The sequence below is a fragment of the Triticum aestivum genome, chromosome 5B (genome assembly GCF_018294505.1).
Source record: "Triticum aestivum cultivar Chinese Spring chromosome 5B, IWGSC CS RefSeq v2.1, whole genome shotgun sequence".
NCBI classification, from domain to species: Eukaryota; Viridiplantae; Streptophyta; class Magnoliopsida; order Poales; family Poaceae; genus Triticum; species Triticum aestivum.
In genome coordinates this window covers 692,454,623-692,473,100 of record NC_057807.1, presented here as the reverse complement: position 1 = coordinate 692,473,100, position 18,478 = coordinate 692,454,623, and positions in this window count along the sequence as shown.

The following is an 18,478-nucleotide window of genomic DNA, read 5'->3' as shown; positions in this document are numbered from 1 at the left end:
CATATATACAATGTGCAAGAAAAAAAGTAGTCATCAAACAAAAAGAAATTGAAAAACTGTTAATCATCTATTTCAGAAATGTGAAATGCGTACAAAATGTTCTGATGTACACACAAAATGTAGAACATGTAATAAAAAAATTTGAACATAAGGATATAAATTTTAGAAAAATGTTAATCCTATATTTAAAAAATGTTAAACATGTATTTAAAAATAGTCATGATATATGCCAAAAAAATACAATGTAAGAAAACAAGTAACCATCATCCATGAAAAAAATAGTTATGATCTAAACATCATATAACATCCATCTCAATTGCAACAGGAAGATTTGACCTTTGAATGGATGTAGATAATCCCTCCATACACGCACATAACTCCGCTTGCAATGCATCTATGCAAGAATACAGAACTCTGCAAGTTGAGAATATAATGTCACCATTCGAATCCCGAAGGATCATTCCAGCCCCCGCTGCTCCAGTTGAATCAAAGGACCCATCTGTATTGAGTTTAACCCACTCCGAGCTTGGTTTAGACCATATAAGCATCAGGGACACAACTCTGCCCGACGTAGACGAAGATCCAAAGACCATAATGGACTTACCCTTAATTGTATCCATGTTCGAGTTCAGTTTGGTCGCCACCAAAGATTCCAAGTAGCTCTGCAGGAACCGAACTGAAACCTCCAAGGGTGGAGCCGGCTTTTGATGTGTTATCTCATTTCGGACAAACCAACTACGCCAGAAGATCATGATCATCATGCATCGCTAGATTTAACTTAATTGTGCTAGGGCATTTAGCAGCCACTCCTTCCCACTATTTACCAAGTTATCAATACTAGGTAACCTTCATACCTTGGCCATCTCCTAATACAAATCTCGGTCAACTTGGCATCGCATAAAGGGGTGAAAGTTGTCTTCCTCCTCAGTACCACAAACTAGGCAGATACTAGTCACTTCTAGTCCAATTCTATGCTTGTTTTTCCAAGTAGGCAGCCCATCCGTCGCTACTCGCCATGCAAAGTTTTTAACATTAGGAGGCGCATCACTCTTCCATATGTATGTACAGCACGATCTGCTGCCATCCGGTGAAGACTAGATGAGGTCGAACTCTCTCTGTGGGCTTCATCAAAGGCCAACATATAAGCACTCTTCACAGTAAATACACCTAGCTTATTGGGTCCCCATGTAATGACATCTTCATCCTGCCTCGGTGAAGCTCTAATTTTCAGAATTTCGTCGACGTCTGCGTCAACAAAGTATTGCGACAATAACTGACCATTCCAAGATCCATTCTCATTCAGGAGGTCAGAGACGTAACGGATGCGACATCTACCTTGCAATGAAATAGGCTTATATGAATAGGGCCCCGGGATCCAGTTGTCGCGCCAAACTTGTATGCTTCTTCCATTGCCCACACGCCAAACCAATCCCTTTTTCAACAAGTCCAAACCGTGACTGATTGCCTGCCAAGAAGAAGATGCATTTCCCGTGAAAACAATGTCCTCAAGCTTACCCTCTGGATAGTATCTTGCTTTCAGAACTTGCGCACATAAACTGTCCGGTCTAGAAATCAATCTCCACACCTGCCGAACCAGTAACGCTTGGTTGAACGGACGAAAATCACGAAAACCTGCACCCCCTCTGTCCTTTGGTTGCATGAGATAGTCCCACCCTCTCCAGTGGACCTTCCTCTTTCCTTTAGCTGAACCCCAATAAAAGTTTCTGATCATTCTTGTGAGATCATCGCAGACTGAATATGGCAGTTTAAAAACACCCATGATATAAGTTGGTAGCGCCTGTGCAACAGCTTTCACAAGTATCTCCCTCTTGGGCTGGGCTAGCTGTCCATCTCCTCACTGGATAAGATGTTTTGTCAGGCTTGTCTGAAGGTTTTGGAACTTCCCCTTAGACATGCGTCTGGAGTAGGTAGGCCCAAATACTTCTCCTCAAAAATCAAAATTTTGACATGCAAAACTTTGTCGAATCTCATTTTGTACTGTACCCGGACAAGAAGCACCGAAGAACATGGAACATTTATCATAATTAAGACTTTGCCCAGTGGCCAAACCATACAGGTTTAAAGCTGCTTTAACGCTCTCTGCCTGACCTCTAGTTGCCTCAAAGAACAACACAGTAACATCAGCGAATAGTAAATGGGATATACCTGGTGCTCGCCTGCAGAGTCTCACCAGGGTGATATGACCACTAGCAACTCTGTTTTTTAGTATAGCTCAAAGCCCATCCGCAACAAACAGGAATAAGATTAGTGAAAGGGGATCACCATGCCAAAGCCCACGTGACGGTGCAAATGAATCCAAGAGAGTTCCGTTCAATTTGACAAAATACCTCACCGATGCGACACAAGTCATTATCCAGTCAATCCATTGTTGAGAGAAACCAAACTTTTGCATCACCTTCCTCAAGAACCCCCAGTCCACCCTGTTATATGCTTTGGAAAGATCAAGTTTATATGCACAAAAACTCTTGGTGGGATCCTTTTCTTGCTTAATGTAGTGTAAGCACTCAAAAGCAATCAGCGCATTATGAGTAATCATCCTCCCCAAAATGAAAGCACTCTGTTCACCTGAAATTAGGTCATCGAAAAGAGGACGGAGTTTGTTCACCAAACACTTAGATATGACCTTATAAATCACATTGCACAAGCTAATTTGTCTATACTCAGACAACTTTGTAGGGTTGGCAATTTTTTCGGTATTAGGACAATTGCCGTGGAGTTAACTCCCTCTGGCATAACACTCGTACAAAAGAAATCCTTGACAGTTGCGATCACGCTGTCCTTGAGAGTCGCCCAATTCTTCTGAAAAAATCTGGCGGGAAATCCATCAGGCCCCGGCACCTTCAATGGCCCGATCTGAAAAAGGGCATCGGAAATTTCTTTGTCACTAAACGGAGCACAACACTTGACATTATCCTCCTCTGTAACCAGCACCTCAAAAAGATCGACCACCGGGCCTGCATCAAGGTTAGCCTCCGCTGTGAAAATGTCGCGAAAACACTCGTTCGCTAGCTTACCCATAGATGCCAAATCTGAATATACCACCCCAATGCTATCTGTTAGTTGCCTGATCTTATTTTTCCGTGCCCTCCACACCGCCTTACTATGAAAGAACTTTGTGTTACGGTCGCCCTCTTTAAGCCATGATATTCTCGATCTTTGGAGCCAGATCATCTCCTCCCGATATAAAAGCTCATTCATCTTATCCGTCACTTTTCATATTTCTTGTATGTCCGCATTCATATGCATGAGCTCCTCGAGCTGCGAACGAGACTTAGCTAGTTCCTTAGTAACATTGCCGAACTTCCTGCTCCAAGACCCTAGCAACACCACGGTCTTAGTTAGAGCCTCTCTCAGCTGCTCCAAGTTTTGGACGTTTCCAACAGAATCCCATGAGTTCTTGATGACCTCCGGCAATGTAGAGTCTCCCAGAAGATCTCATAACGACGCTGTTTAGAACCAACTGGTCCTGAGTCCGCCTCGCCTTTGAGCAGTACTGCCACATGGTCCGGACAAGGAGAAAGAATATGATGTACAGAGGCAAATGTGAATAGATTTCTCCACTCATTCATTGCAACTGCCCTATCTAGCCTCACCCTGGAATTGTTCGTGCCGCTTCTCTTATTGACGTAGGTGAATGGGACCCCCGTGAAACCCAAGTCCACCAGACCACAAACTTCAAGCGTGTCCCTGAATGATATCATTTGCGCCTCCCGCCTTGGTGTGGCTGAAAAGTGTTCAAAATACCACATCGCATCATTAAAATCCCCACTTACCAACCAAGGAAGAACATTTACAGATTTCAAATTTTGTAGCTTTGTCCACATAAGATGCCTATTCTCCACCCGCGGTTCACCATACACGAACGTAATTCTCCACTGCTCAGCCTCCTCCTGCACACGGACTAGAACATCAATGTGACGATCATCTTTGTCTAGAACTTCCACCACACAATTTTCATGCCAGTATACCGCCAAGCCACCACTCATACCAGAACTGTCTACACCACAAAAACCATTCAGACCCAGCCGGCCTCTGAACCTCTTCATCTTCACATCCTTCTGTCTCGTTTCACACAAAAACACAAACATTGGGGAATGTGACCGACACAAGGTCGTCAACTCTCGAACTATCCGAGGATTCCCCCCTCCCCGGCAGTTCCAGCTTAAGTAATTCATTGGGCCTGGCGGTCCTCCGTCTCGGAGGCTTCCTCATTAGATGTATCCATGTCCACTCCATCAACAATCTCCTCTCCACTCCCACCGTGTCGCATCCTCTTAACTATGGGATTTTTGCCCGGTGTAGAGACAGCAGCAGCTGAGCCCGAGCTCCCATCTCCCGCTCTGTTCTCAATAAGAAGCATTGTATCCGCCACCTTCCCCACCAGATTAGGGACTAGCTGCCCTCTAAGGTTAATTGTTCCATCATCTCTGACTAGTCTTTTTCGAGTTGGACGCTCATGCTCCCTCAGTCCGAGCTGCTAGCCCTCCACAACACCTCTTCCATCATGTCTCGGATGCACATCTCCACCCCTACCTCCAACACCAAAGCTTCTCCCTCCTCTATCACCTCTACCTCCGCCTCCTCTTCTTCCACCCCGAACTCCTTCCCCAGTTGCACTACCTCCCCTACCCGACTCAGACCAGCACCTCGCCCTCCTCTTGCTCCACTGCCGATTGGTTCTCCGCTCCAATGCAAATAGTCCCCCCATTCACATGAAGACGAATCATGTATCCCATCTCCACACTCCACCACATGGCCCATGCAACCGCAAAAAAGCAAAAGTCCGGCAACTTATCATAGTAAACATGGTATTTCTTCCTCTCCTTCAAGGTGATTGGCACAAATCTCACCAGAGGTTTATTAACGTTAACAACCACTTTAACCCTCAAGTTTTTTTTCGAAAAGGGGGAACTCCCCAGCCTCTGCACCAGAACGATGCATACGGCCAAACTTTAACCCTCAAGTAGCTAGAAGGGTTTATCTTTCCTTCATTGACTATTACTGTAAACGGAGGCTCTCCTACCTTCTTTGCCACCTTCTCAGCCAGTTCTTTCTTCCTTGTTAGTCCGTCTGGCAAGCCCTTGATCCTTGCCCATAGTGGGTACATATCCAACGAGTAATCAGAGACATTAGTGAACCCATCATATTCAACCAAAACTACCGGATCTTTTCTAAACTGCCACGGTCCTCCTTCCATCACCCTCCTCCAGTCTCCCAAGCAATGACATTGTGCCAGAATCAATTCGTATGCTCGTTCCGTTGCTCATCTACTATAGAACAGATAGGCAGCGCAAATACATACGTGAATACACGGCAAATCATACCTTTTGAGTTAGGATTTGACTAGCAATTTTTGCTCTTTTTTGTAGGGGTCATATGATGAACTTGTTCTTCCAATCAAAAACCTGGACATTTGCGTCCTCCTGTGGGCTACTGCTGCTTGCGTTTGCCTGCACCTTGCGATCGTGTGTGTGCGTCAGTGTGTGCCGCTCTTGGCTGCTACCTCTCTGCCGGCTGCGCTTCGTATGCCAGGGTTGAGGGAGCCGATGCGTTTCGACAATGCAACCTGTTACTACAATCGATGCTTCTTCGTTTTTTTGAGAAAATGCACGATCGCTCCTCTGCCCCAAGATCCCGGCCCATCACCGTTTATTTTACGAAACCGAGAGCAATTAGTTGACGAGCGCTCTTTCGGGAGCCTAGCAACGATCACTTGTTGTCGGCTGAGAGCGCGCCAAGTGGCGCGCACTCTTAGACGCCGCCACGTATTGCATTCTGGGCGCTTTCTTCGGATTTTTTTTTAATTTTACGCACGCGTTTTCGGCTTTTGAGATTGTGTTTTTTTTAACTTTTCAGTTTTTCACTGGTCTTTCTTAACTTTTCGATAAAAAATATTTAAAAAATAGCGTGAAAAAACACATTTTTTCTTCCTTGAGAGACACGACTTGGCTTCCAAGAGGGGCATGATTTTGCTTCCACGGAGGCATGACCATGCCTATCAGAAATGAGAAAGAAACATGTTTCTCTTTTTTCTTCTTTCGTGAGAGGTACGGTTTTGAGGAAAGCAAAACCGGAAAAAAAATGTGTTTTCTATTTTTTTATGAGAGGCACGGCCGTGCCTCTCGAAATGTGTTTTCTTTTTTTTTCTTTCCGTGAGAGGCACGGTTTTGTTTCCGCGCCGTGCCTGTCGAAAAAGGAAAGAAAAAGTGGTTTCTCTCTTTTTAGAGGCACGGATTTGCTTCTGCGAGAACCACAGTCGTGCCCCTCAGAAACGGCTTCCGAAAAGAAAAAAAAACATACTCCCAATTTGGTTTTTTCGTCCCTTTTTTGTGATTTCTTTTCGTCTAAACCTATCAACATGAGATCTAGTTTTGAAGATCTCGACGAGAGGAATCCAAAGGTGAAAATGGTTTGAGATTTGGACAGACGATTTAAGAGATAAAACTTTTTGAATAAACAGATCTATGAAAAAAAAGTCCTTAGCCCCCGCCCCCTAACCTCTGCTCCTACGATCCCGCCGGTGGCCACTCCGGCCCCGGCGGCCACAAAACCTAGCCGGTGGTCACTCCGACCCCGGTGACCTCCTCTCTCTGGTGATCGCTCGATCTAATCGGTCACTTTCATTCATGTCTCTTTCAGATCTCAACTTCTCCCTTGGAAAAGCTTTCGAAGAGTATGCCGAGAAGCAATGCAATTCAGCCGTCAATGCCAAAGATGAGCCAAGATCTCCCAAGTTCTTCCTCGTGGTGGAGTTCACCAGATCAGGGGTCCGGCTCAACCCAGAATCGGTGAGCCTAATCATCCAAGCGTCCTTTGGGGGTACTGGCAAGCTTTTTAAGGTATCTCATCTGCGCAATTGGTCATACAAATTCTGCGTTTCTTTGCCGGAAGTGGGATTTGAAATCATTAGAGGTGGAAATATGTCTTCCAACCTTTTTTCCATGAATTTTCTTCTGTGGGGAGAGGGAGATGATGATCTCAAGGATCTTTACCTCCGTTATCACAATGCGCTTAACAAAAATTGGACCACTGTGACCAACTCAAGATCTCGTCGATCATAGCCCAGGCTGTTCAAGAGCCAAACTTTTTTTCCTCCAATAGTTTGCAGTCAGCTGCATCCAATCCTGCTGATTCAAATCTCTCGTCCCATGATCGCGTCCAGCAGCAGTCAAGCAACCAGGTTAATGCCATATTAACTTCGCCCAATAATACAGCGCTGGGAAGGGCGGGATCTTCACGTTTCGAATCCATGGGTCTTGCAGCCCATGCCTCTGCAGGCCATTTCTGTGTGCGTTGTGTTATGACGGGCCACATGAGGCCCAAGTGCCAAAATAAGATCCGTTGCAAGGCCTGCAAACGATGGGGGCATATTGCAGTCAATTGTCGATTCCGGCCCAAGATTGTCGTTCCACCTTCCCCTTCTGACAGGGCAAATCAATCTCTTTTGGTAACTAATCGCGATCCGGGAAACAATGCTCAGCGGGACCCAATTGTCAGTGGCACTATCGTTCCGTCTCCCCGTAATGGCGGCACTGCTGAATATATACTGCCTCCTACTTGGGACTCTGTCACTGCTACTTTCCCACCTCTCTCTCACTGCCCTCTTCAGTCTCATCAGTCAAATCACCAAAACAGGGTTTCTCCATTACTCCGCCTCACCAGCTCCGTTCAGGCGACGCCGTCAGTCATGGCCACTTTCCCTTTCGATCTGACGCCATTTCTGCTCCCTGGTACTCACGCCATTGAGGTGGAAGGGAGGCCAGCTCATGCTCGTGTCATCCATGGTGATATACAGCCTTCCAATGAGAATCTTGCTATTGGCACTTTGGTTCCAATGCCCCAAGGTGAAGTTGCTTTTACCAATGTCCGAGATGTCCTTAGTGATTTTCTGGTTTCGCAACGGGTTGTGTTCTCTTCCATCTCCAAATGCCCTTTCGGTCAAGCTTTTGTTATTGCAACAGTAAGGCAGGCAGAGATTCATTGGTAATAGGAGTCCTTATCCGTTTGATGATATACACATCATTTTTCAAAAGCATGATCAAGGCATGAACCGGAGGAAATATAATTTGGCTAGAGATTGTTGGCTGCTTTTAGTTGGATTTCCAGCAGATCTCCAATGCATGTCGGAGATGAACATTGCGGACTCAAGTTTTGGCAAGCTCCTTTCTTTGGACAGTGTGAAGACTATGGATGCTGTAGTGGTTGTTAAGGTGAGGATTGATACCCTTACGGATGTCCCAGTTAGTTTGGCCGTGACAGGTGACATGCACTTCGAAGGGGAATCCTGGACATGCCCAGTCATCATATTTCAGGTGGAGCTGTTAGGAGGGGGACCCCCCAATGAGGATCCAATTCTTGTGGAAGGAAATCCACATCCTAGGCCTCCTGAACAACATCATCATCCTAACCAGCACAATCTGTTCTTTGGACCAATCCCGCAGCATGACAACAATGAGCAAGGACAATGTGCAGGATGATTAGAATGATGAAGAAGCAGAGGATGCAAAGGAGCAAGGTTGGGACCATTGGGCTATGCCCCCTGTCAATAATGTTCAGGATCACCAGGAAGAAGAGCCACCTGCTGTGGAGATGGAACATAGTGGCCTCACGCTCTCTCTTGGCGTTGACTCTAACAGTGATGAATCTGCTCACTCTGTTCATGTTGCTGCCAATATGCAGTTGTTTGGGGATCTATTAGCCCCTCCTGAGCCTCTAGCTATTCTTGAGGAGATGCATCTGCCTCTTGACCTTAACATGCCCCTGGAAGTTGTGATGCAACCTTTGCAGCTTGAGCTCCCTCCAGTTGTGCAGCCGGAGAATGTATTTCTGCAACAAGAGCTTGTCCCTCTGCCTGTTGCTGCAATATTGCAACAGGAATAGCCAACTGCTGCTTCCAGTGCTGTTCAGATGACTGTTGGACAGCAATTGCAAGAGTTGCGAGAGCCACAAATCCCAAATCATACCGATCAGTTGGTTGACAACAATCTGTCTAATGATCAAGTGCCACTGGGTCCAGTTGATATTTAGAATACCAAGGTTCTTCAGTAGGAGACAGTTCAACTTACAGATAACATTTTGGTTGATGCTGCAGTTGTTTCTCTGGTTAACAATGTGGACACCATCAGTAATAAAGAACTACCTAGTCCAGATTCAGGTAGTTCTGATCCCCCACCTGGCTTTCCTATTCCTATTTATAAAGATTCTATTCATGTGGGAGCTTGCCAATTATTGCCTGATGCTGCAGACCCTGTCATGCAAAAGATGTTCTTGTCTCAAGCCCAAGAGGTCCTGCACTCTGCTTGCGCTGGTGTTGAGGATGATGATCTCTGGAAGAAGCACTTTGCTCCAGTAGGTCATCCTAAGGAAGTTGCTCAGGTACCTAACGAATGGGTTAATTTTATAGCTCTTGCTTTATTAACACCAGAAAGATTCGAGTGGGCCAAACAGTTACTTTCATCTCAGTTATGGAAGATTATTTCTGATCAATTAGATAGTTCAAACCTGAAACATTTTGTGGTGCCTGATAAATGTGATTCTGTTCTTCAACCTCTTTGTCAGAACGAGAAGGACAAGGAAGTGCATTCTTCCACCCCTAGATCCACTCCTCCATCAAAATCTTCAGCAATTGGGATATCCTCCAGCACTTCAGCCATCCAGGTCTACAGAAAGAGGAAGGACAAGGCTCCCCTCATTGAATCTCAGGTGAGAAGGAGTTGTATAATTCAGCAGTTGAATCATGGCTATAGAAACAAAACTTGCATGGATAGAAACTATTTGCCTTGTAATGTCAATCCTCCTTCAATGCCCAGCAAAGTAGTTAAAAAATCTTTATATTGCATTTTGCATGATTCCTGAGAAGGACTGCTCAGATGATGCTCTCCATCAGGCCAAGAAAAAGAAAGTAGGCAAGGAGGAGGACAAGGAGAATAGCAAGAAAGGCGCAAAGAAAGGAGGGGTGCCCAACCATGCGTGAAAGACTCACAGAGGCTCTCTTTAGCTGTCTTCTATTTTATGGATGTAATGATTGTGTCTTATCAAATGCCCTTATATAAGTTCATGTACTCCAAAGAGGTTGAACCATCACTTTTGCTGCTGTTTCAGACTAAGATATTTTATCTGCGCAAAGTTTTAAAGAGCGTCCATTTTCAGTGTCCAGAATGTTTCATCAATGAATAAGCAGTGGAAAATTTTAAATTGGAATATTAGAGGCATTAATGACAAAGATAATTGGCTAGCTATCAGAAATAAAATCGACGAGACAAATTGTGACATTCTTTGCATCCAGGAAACAAAGAGGGAAGTTTTTGATAGCAAATACATTAAACAGTTTTGCCCTAAACGCATGAATAAGTTCGATTACCATCCATTTGTGGGTGCTTCAGGAGGATTGTTAGTGGTCTGGAATGAATCCATTTTCTCAGGAGAAGCTCTTTCTAAAAATAGATTCCCTATTACCATTCGATTCATTTCGAAGCTCTCCAATTCCATCTGGACTCTTTCAAATATCTATGGCCCTTGTCTCTCTGAAGAAAAGGTCATTTTCATGGACTGGTTCTCTAATCTTCACATTCCTGATGACTGTAATTGGTTGATGCTTGGTGACTTTAATTATATTCGATATCCTTCCAACAGAAACAGAGAAGGAGGTAGCATCAATGACATTCTTCTGTTCAATGAAGCAATCAACTCTTTGGGCCTGCTTGAAATTCCCCTCAAGAATAGAGCATTTACATGGAGCAATATGCAAGCTGCGCCTCTGCTTGAAAAGCTGGACTGGGTTTTCTCTTCTGAATCTTGGACTTCTAACTTCCCAAATACCATGGTGTTGCCTCTTTCTAAACCTATTTCTGATCATATTCCATGCATCATTAAGATTGGCACCATGATTCACAAATCAAAGATCTTCAGGTTTGAAAATTATTGGATGCAGATTGATAGTTTCAAAGACACAGCGAAAAACATTTGGCAACAAGAGGTCAATGAAACTGATAGTGCTAAGAAGATCGCTGCCAAGTTTAAAAGATTGAGAAAGGGTTTAAAGATTTGGGACAAAGATCTTTCTCAGCTGTCAAAGCTAATCCAAGCCTGCAATGATCTCATTCTGTTCTTTGATACTATTGAAGATTTCAGAACCTTAACAATTGTTGAATGGAATGGCAGAGAGATTGTTAAGAAGCACTTGCTAAATTTGTTGGAAATGCAGAAGACTTACTGGAAGCAAAGAGCAACCATTAAATGGATTCTGAAAGGGGAGGCCAATACAAAATATCTGAAGGTTAAAGCAACTATCAATTACAGGAGGAATTATGTTGCTACTTTGCAAGATGAAGCTGGTAGTATGCAAGAGGATCACCAAGCTAAAGCTGCAATTCTTTGGAGGGCCTTTAAGCAAAGGCTAAGTACCTCTGTGCCCACTTTCAATCTCCTCAACTTAGAAGATCTTATTCAAAAGATGCCAGAACTCATTGATCTTGACAAGCCTTTCACCAAAGAGGAAATTGATGCAGTAGTTAAAGAGCTTCCTTCTGACAAGGCACCAGGGCCAGATGGTTTCAATACTGATTTTATCAAACACTGCTGGGATATCATTGCTCCAGATTTCTACAAGCTCATTGAAGACTTTTATGATGGCAAGTTGAATTTACAGAGCATCAACTCCTCTTTTATTACTATGTTGCCCAAAAAAGATGCACCTGTGAATGCTAATGATTTCAGACCCATCTCTTTGCTGAACTGCTCCATCAAAATCATCACTAAGCTTCTGGCTAATAGGTTGCATGCTATTATTCTAAAGCTAATTCATCAGAATCAATATGGGTTTCTTAAAAAGAGATCAATCCAGAATTGTTTGGCATGGTCATATGAATTCATTCATCAATGCCATCAATCTGGGCAGGAGTTGATTATTCTCAAACTTGACTTTGAGAAAGCTTTTGATATGATTGAGCATGAGGCCATTAGGAACCTGCTCATTGCTAGAGGTTTTGGGCCTAGGTGCATTATGTGGATGGATATGATTTTCTCATCTGGTTTTTCATCTGTACTTCTGAATGGAGTTCCTGGAAAAAAATTCCTCTATAAGAGGGGGGGGGTCAGGCAAGGGGATCCTCTCTCACCTTTGCTGTTTGTCATTGATGCTGACTTGCTTCAAACAATTCTAAATGAAGCTATGAAGAATGGTCTGATTTCTGCTCCTCTGCATAATAATGGTGATCAAGATTTTCCAATAATTCAGTATGCTAATGATATTGTCTTAGTCATGCCAGCCAATGCTGCTCAACTACATCAACTCAAGAACTTGCTCATGTATTTCAGTACCTACACTGGGCTGAGAGTAAACTATGAAAAATCTATGATTGTCCCCATCAATACTGCAAATGATAAGATGCTGGAGTTAGCTCACATTATAGGTTGCAAAGTTGGATCTCTGCCTTTCACCTACTTGGGGTTACCTCTGTGTCTTTCCAAGCCAAAGTTAGAGCAGTTTATGCCCATCATGAAGATAATTGAGCAAAGGCTTGCTGGTTGTTCCTCTTTGCTATCATAGATAAATTGATTCTGGTTAAGTCTGTGTTCTATAGTTTACCAATCTTCTTCATGTGCACTCTTGCACTTCCAGCTGGTGTCATGGAACAGATTAAAAAATATCTCAAACACTTCTTCTAGAGGAAATATGGGATGGAAGACAGAGACTCTGCTCTGATTGCGTGGGACAAAGTTTGCCAGCCTAAAGACAGAGGAGGGCTAGGGGTGCTTGATATTGCCAGCCATAACAAATGTCTACTCATGAAGCATGTCCAGAAGTTCCTCAATCAGCAAGACATTCCTTGGGTAAAGATGATCTAGGAGGCTTATTACCCTGACAGAATGCTTAACACTGCACCACAAGGATCTTTCTGGTGGAAAAGTATTCTCAAGCTTGTCCCTGAATTCAGACAAGTGGCTGTTCCCAATTTAGGCTCTGGAAACACTGTTAGATTTTGGATGGATAACTGGAACCAAGGAATACTTAAAGAAAAATTCCCAGAGCTATTCTCTTTCAGCAAGCAAGAGCAAATTTCAGTTCAGAAAATCAAAGACTTGGGGGACATTTTTGACCATTTCTTCACTCCTCTATCCATTCAAGCTCATCAACAATTTCGGAAAGTGACTGATGTGGTGCAAAATACTCAACTTAGCAATGCTCTAGACTCATGGAGATTCTCTTGGAATCAGCATAAAGATGGATATTCTTCAATCAAAATGTATAAGCAGCTGCAACCAAAAGAGATAGCTTCACCACTTTTCAAGAGCATTTGGAGAAGTGCTACAATGCTGAGATATAAGATTTTTGTTTGGTTGATCCTGCATGACAGAGTAAATGTCAGAAATCTCCTTTCCAGAAAGAAGTTCCATCTGCCCAGTTACAATTGTGAGATTTGCAGCTGCGCTTGCGAAGAAACCAGTCTTCAACTTTTCTGGGACTGCCCTTTTGCGTTGTCACGTTGGGATTCCATTGTTCATTCCAGGGAGAGAGGCATCAATACCTTCGATGAAATAACTTTGCTGCTAAATCATTTGCCCAAACAGTTTGCAATGAGCATAATTACCATGGGATGCTGACACATTTGGATGCAGAGGAACTCCAAAATATTCGACGCTAAAAATCCTTCAGTCCAAGCTTGGAGAAGTCTACTCAGAGAAGATCTCACGAAGATTATATTGAGAACCAAAGAGAAACACAGGGAAGTTTTCAGAGGATGGATTACAGATAATCTAGCTTAATTCATTATGGATTTTCGTCCAACTGGTATTGGTTAGATGGTTCGGATGTATTTATTTATGTACATAACTTTGCTTAAATTTGAATGACAATTATCGTAGAACGATTGTTCTACGGTCTTTGGTTCAAAAAAATGAAAAAAAAATCTAGGTTGTCACAACCTAGGGAAGTGGTAGTGATCCTTGGAAGGAATACTCCTTAATTAGAGATTTCATACGGAACCTGACATCATTTCTTAGTCTCGATCAATGTAATGGAGTAAAGGCCAAGGCCCAGATCACCAGGGAAAAATGATTCGGTTGCTTTCTTCCTTCTGGAGACGAGTTGCAGATCTTCCCAGCAGCTCGAATGGCGGCTTCCCTACGGATCAAGTTTTTCCAATATCGATATCGATGAATGGCACATACAAGATTTAGGGGCCCTGTGCGGTCACACACCTCGCACATTATGGACGGACCTGGGCCAGGAATTCCTATTGGAAGGTGACCAAACTATTTATAGAGAAGAAAGTATGCTAAGTAACTCACATCATCTGCAAAACGGATATTTTTGTTTTACAGAAGCACATAATGAAGCGTTAGCGTGCAAGTTCTGTGACAATAGATTCAGAAATTTAGCACTATATATGGTCAAAAAAAGGGAAGAAATAAAAAGCGCATTCGATTTTTCTTTTTCTCTGTTGGCTAATGGGCCTCAATGGGCTGCGTGTAGGAAGGAAGAAATTAGAAGTAATCGACTCCGTAAATTCTATTCTTCAATAGGCGGCCGCAAAGCGAGAACCTGGAGCGGCGGCGGCGCCGGGCGGGCTCTCTCCTCCCATCCGGCGGTGAAGACGCGAGGACACTTCCTGCTCCGACGACGAAGCGGCGACGCGAGCCCGCTGCTCATCGGTCGCGACTTCCACCGTCATCCTTCATCGACTACCTCGGTCGTGGAGTTAGGGACTTAACAGGGTAGGTTTGGCGTGTCGATCGCCCGCCCCCTCTCGCTCTGCTTTGCTTTGTGCCACTCTGCTGTTGTCCCATGTGCTCTGCTATCGCGCCTCCTCGCGGTAGCAAAACGGATCGGTGGATGCTTCACCTCACGGCTCCAGGCCACTGCTGGACTCCCACTGCAAATTTCTCATTAGCCGACCAAATTCCCTGGAGGTTGCTCATGTCCTTCAATGTTCTAAATAGCGGGCTATGGAAAATAGCGGCGGCCTCTAAAAACAGCTATAGCTGAGTTATAACGGGCTATAGCGGGATATAGCGGGCTATTTGTGAAGGCGACCATTTAGCGGCACCTTCCTGAAAAGGCTATAGCGGAGCTATAGCCGGCTATTTAAAAATTGTGTCCTTGCTTGCTTTCTCTCTCTTACCGTTACATTTACCCACCTAAATTTCTGTTTTCTTTTTTAATCTTTGTCTCCTCTAGGAAACATGAGGTAAGTTCGCCCAGAGTTGTACAGCAAATGTGGTAGCGACCCCTTGTATCTTTCGGTCCCCTTCTTTCTTCACATTGTTATTTCCTTGTTGCTTGGCGCCAAATTAATCCTAGTAGGTATCCTGCACCATTTTAAGGTCGCATGTTTGTCTCATTATTTATTTTATTTTGCATCTAGAGAGCAAAATTAAACGAAAAAGGCCTCCGCCCCGCTTTATATATAACGCACGATCAACTTACAACTCGAAGCAACCCACCACACAACACAACACCACAACCCACACACGCGAGACAAGATACATAGGTGCCAGAGAACAACTACAACACCCCATCCACCACCACGAAGACAAAAGATGATTAATAAGAAATACTGCAGAGCCGATGGAGCCCTCAACGAAGTGAAGAGAGGAAGTTGCTAGCTGACGAACCGAGAGTGCCAAGGCGGTGTCTTCCGGAAGACTGCGACACCGAAGTGCCGCCACCGCCCGATCCAAAGAATCAAGATTTTCACCCGAAGCACGATGAAGGTCAAGAAGCAGCCATGACGGAGACTCCAAGAAGTTGACGACGTCTACGGACGCCGGCTCCGACGGTCTGGCCAATGCCAGACAGGGTGGACACCCCGGCAAGAACGCTTCACCTTCGACCACGGTGCGTCAAGAGCGACGTCTGCCGCACCACCATAACGGACGCCAACCTCCACGCCACCCCCACGGCCATGGTAGCTACATCACACCCGAATCACAGGTTCAGCCCAAGAACACCACAATTCCCACCAGCAGGGCTGCCGCCTTGGAACCGAGCATCCTAGATCCCTATCCACAACCACGAGAGAACCAATGGACAAGACCTCTACCGCCAAAGAGCAGCCGGCTTGGCCACTCAATCATGGACCGAGAGCAACTAGGAGGAGGAAGGGTGTGTCAGGCAGACCTCGTCGACTCTCGGTCCAGAGCCTGACAATTGGTATCAGAGCCCGGTTGCTCGATCACCTACGGAGATGGCAGGACCTGACAGCCCGGGCAAGAGCGTGGTGGATTCAGGGAACAGCGGCAGCGGCGCCGTGGTCGTTCATCAGCGCGTCGTCCGCGACACCGGCGGGGCCTGGCCCATGCTGACACGCACCAATTACACGGATTGGGCCCTCCTGATGCAAGTCATACTGGAGGCGCGCCAGCTCTGGGTCGCCATCAACGACGGGACTCCGAAGCGCGAGACAGATCGCACGGCGATCGAGTGCCTGCTGAGATCCGTGCCGCCGGAGATGACGTCCACGCTCGCCGTGAAGCCCACGGCAAAGGACGCCTGGGCCACGACCAAGACAAGGCGGCTGGGCGTGGCACGCGTGCGTGAGGCCAAGGCGACGTCGCTGCGTCGTCAGTACGAGGCGATCAAGTTCAACGACGGCGAGAGCATCGACGATTTCGGTATGCGCCTGTCCTCTCTGGTCACTCAACTTGAGTTACTAGGTGACAAGATCGGTGAGCCCGCCGTCGTCCGCAAGTTCCTCTCGATCGTCCCCAAGGCGTACTCGCAGATGGCGTGCGCGATCGAGACCCTGGTCGACCTCAACACACTGGCGCTCGAGGAGTTGATCGGGCGGCTCAAGGTCGCCGAGGAGAGATACGATCTGGACATGGCGCCTGGCGCCGGGGACAGCAACGGCAGACTGCTCCTCACAGAGGAGGAGTGGTTTGCGCGCCTCAAGCTGCGAGAAGGCGATGGCTCGTCAGGCAGCAACGGGCGCGGGCGCGGGCGCGGCAGAGGACGCGGTCGCGGACGCGGTGGCCGTGGCCAGAGCGCGGGACGCGGCACCAGCAGCGGAGATAGATCCAAGGATATCTACAGCTACTGCAAGCAGGTTGGGCACTGGGCGCGTGAGTGCAAGAACCGCGTCAAGGAGCAGGCCAATCTCGTGCAGACAGGCGCGGAGGATGAACAACCTGGGCTGCTGATGGCCCAGGTCTATGGTCTGTTCGAGAGCGGCGGCAACGACGTGCATGCGGCGCCAGTCCACCTCGTCGAAAACTCGGTACAAGTCAACCTCGGGGCCGAGGACGGCACCTGCGGCGGGCGGTGGTACCTGGACACGGGCGCCTCCAACCATATGACAGGCGATCGGTCGGCGTTCTCCGAGCTCGACACGGGCGTTCATGGGAGCGTCAAGTTCGGCGACGGCTCCGTCGTCAGCATCTGCAGTCGTGGGACGATCCTCCTGGTGTGCAAGACCGGCGAGCACCTCGCGATCATGGGGGTGTACTTCATTCCCTGCCTTCGCACACACATCATCAGCCTGGGCCAGCTCGATGAGAGCGGCAGCCAGGTACTGATCCAGGGAGGTGTACTGCGCGTGCGCGACCGGCAACGCCGTCTGCTCGTCAAGGTAACCAGGGCACCGAATCGTCTGTATACTATAGCTCTCCAGATCGCACAGCATGTGTGTCTTGCAGCCCAGAGTGGATCAGATGAGGCGTGGACGTGGCACGCTCGCTACGGACACGTGAACTTCGATGCCCTGCGCAAACTGGCGCGGCAAGGCATGGTGCGCGGGATGCCTCTGATCGAGCTGGCAGATCAGTTGTGCGACGCGTGCCTGGCCGGCAAGCAACGACGGGCATCGTTCGCGCAACAAGCGAAGTATCGTGTCGTGGAACGGCTCGAGCTGGTGCACGATGACCTCTGCGGGCCGATCTCGCCGGCGACTCCAAGCGGGAAGAAGTACTTCCTCCTCCTGGTGGACGACGCGACGCGCTACATGTGGCTCATGTTGCTCGCATCCAAGGACGAGGCGGCCACAGCAATCCAGCGCATCCAGACAAGCGCGGAGTCAGAGTCCGGACGCAACCTGAAGACGTTGTGAACAGATCGGGGCGGCGAGTTCACATCGGGCTCGTTCACGGCCTACTGTGCTGAACTTGGCGTGGCATGGCACCTCACTGCGCCGTACTCACCGCAACAAAACGGCGTGGTTGAGCGGCGCAATGGCATGGCGGTGGGCATGGCCCGGAGCTTGCTGAAGGCAAGGAGCGTGCCTGGCGAGTTCTCGGGAGAGGCGGTCACCACGGCGGTTTTCCTCCTGAACCGGTCGCCGACGAATAGTCTGGATGGGCAGACGCCATTCGAGGCATGGCACGGGTGCAAACCGAGTGTGCATTTCCTACGCACTTTCGGATGCGTGGTGCACGTCAGGGACATGCGCCCCGGCCTGAAGAAACTTGACGACCGCAGCCGGCCCATGATCTTCGTCGGCTACGAGCAAGGCACAAAGGG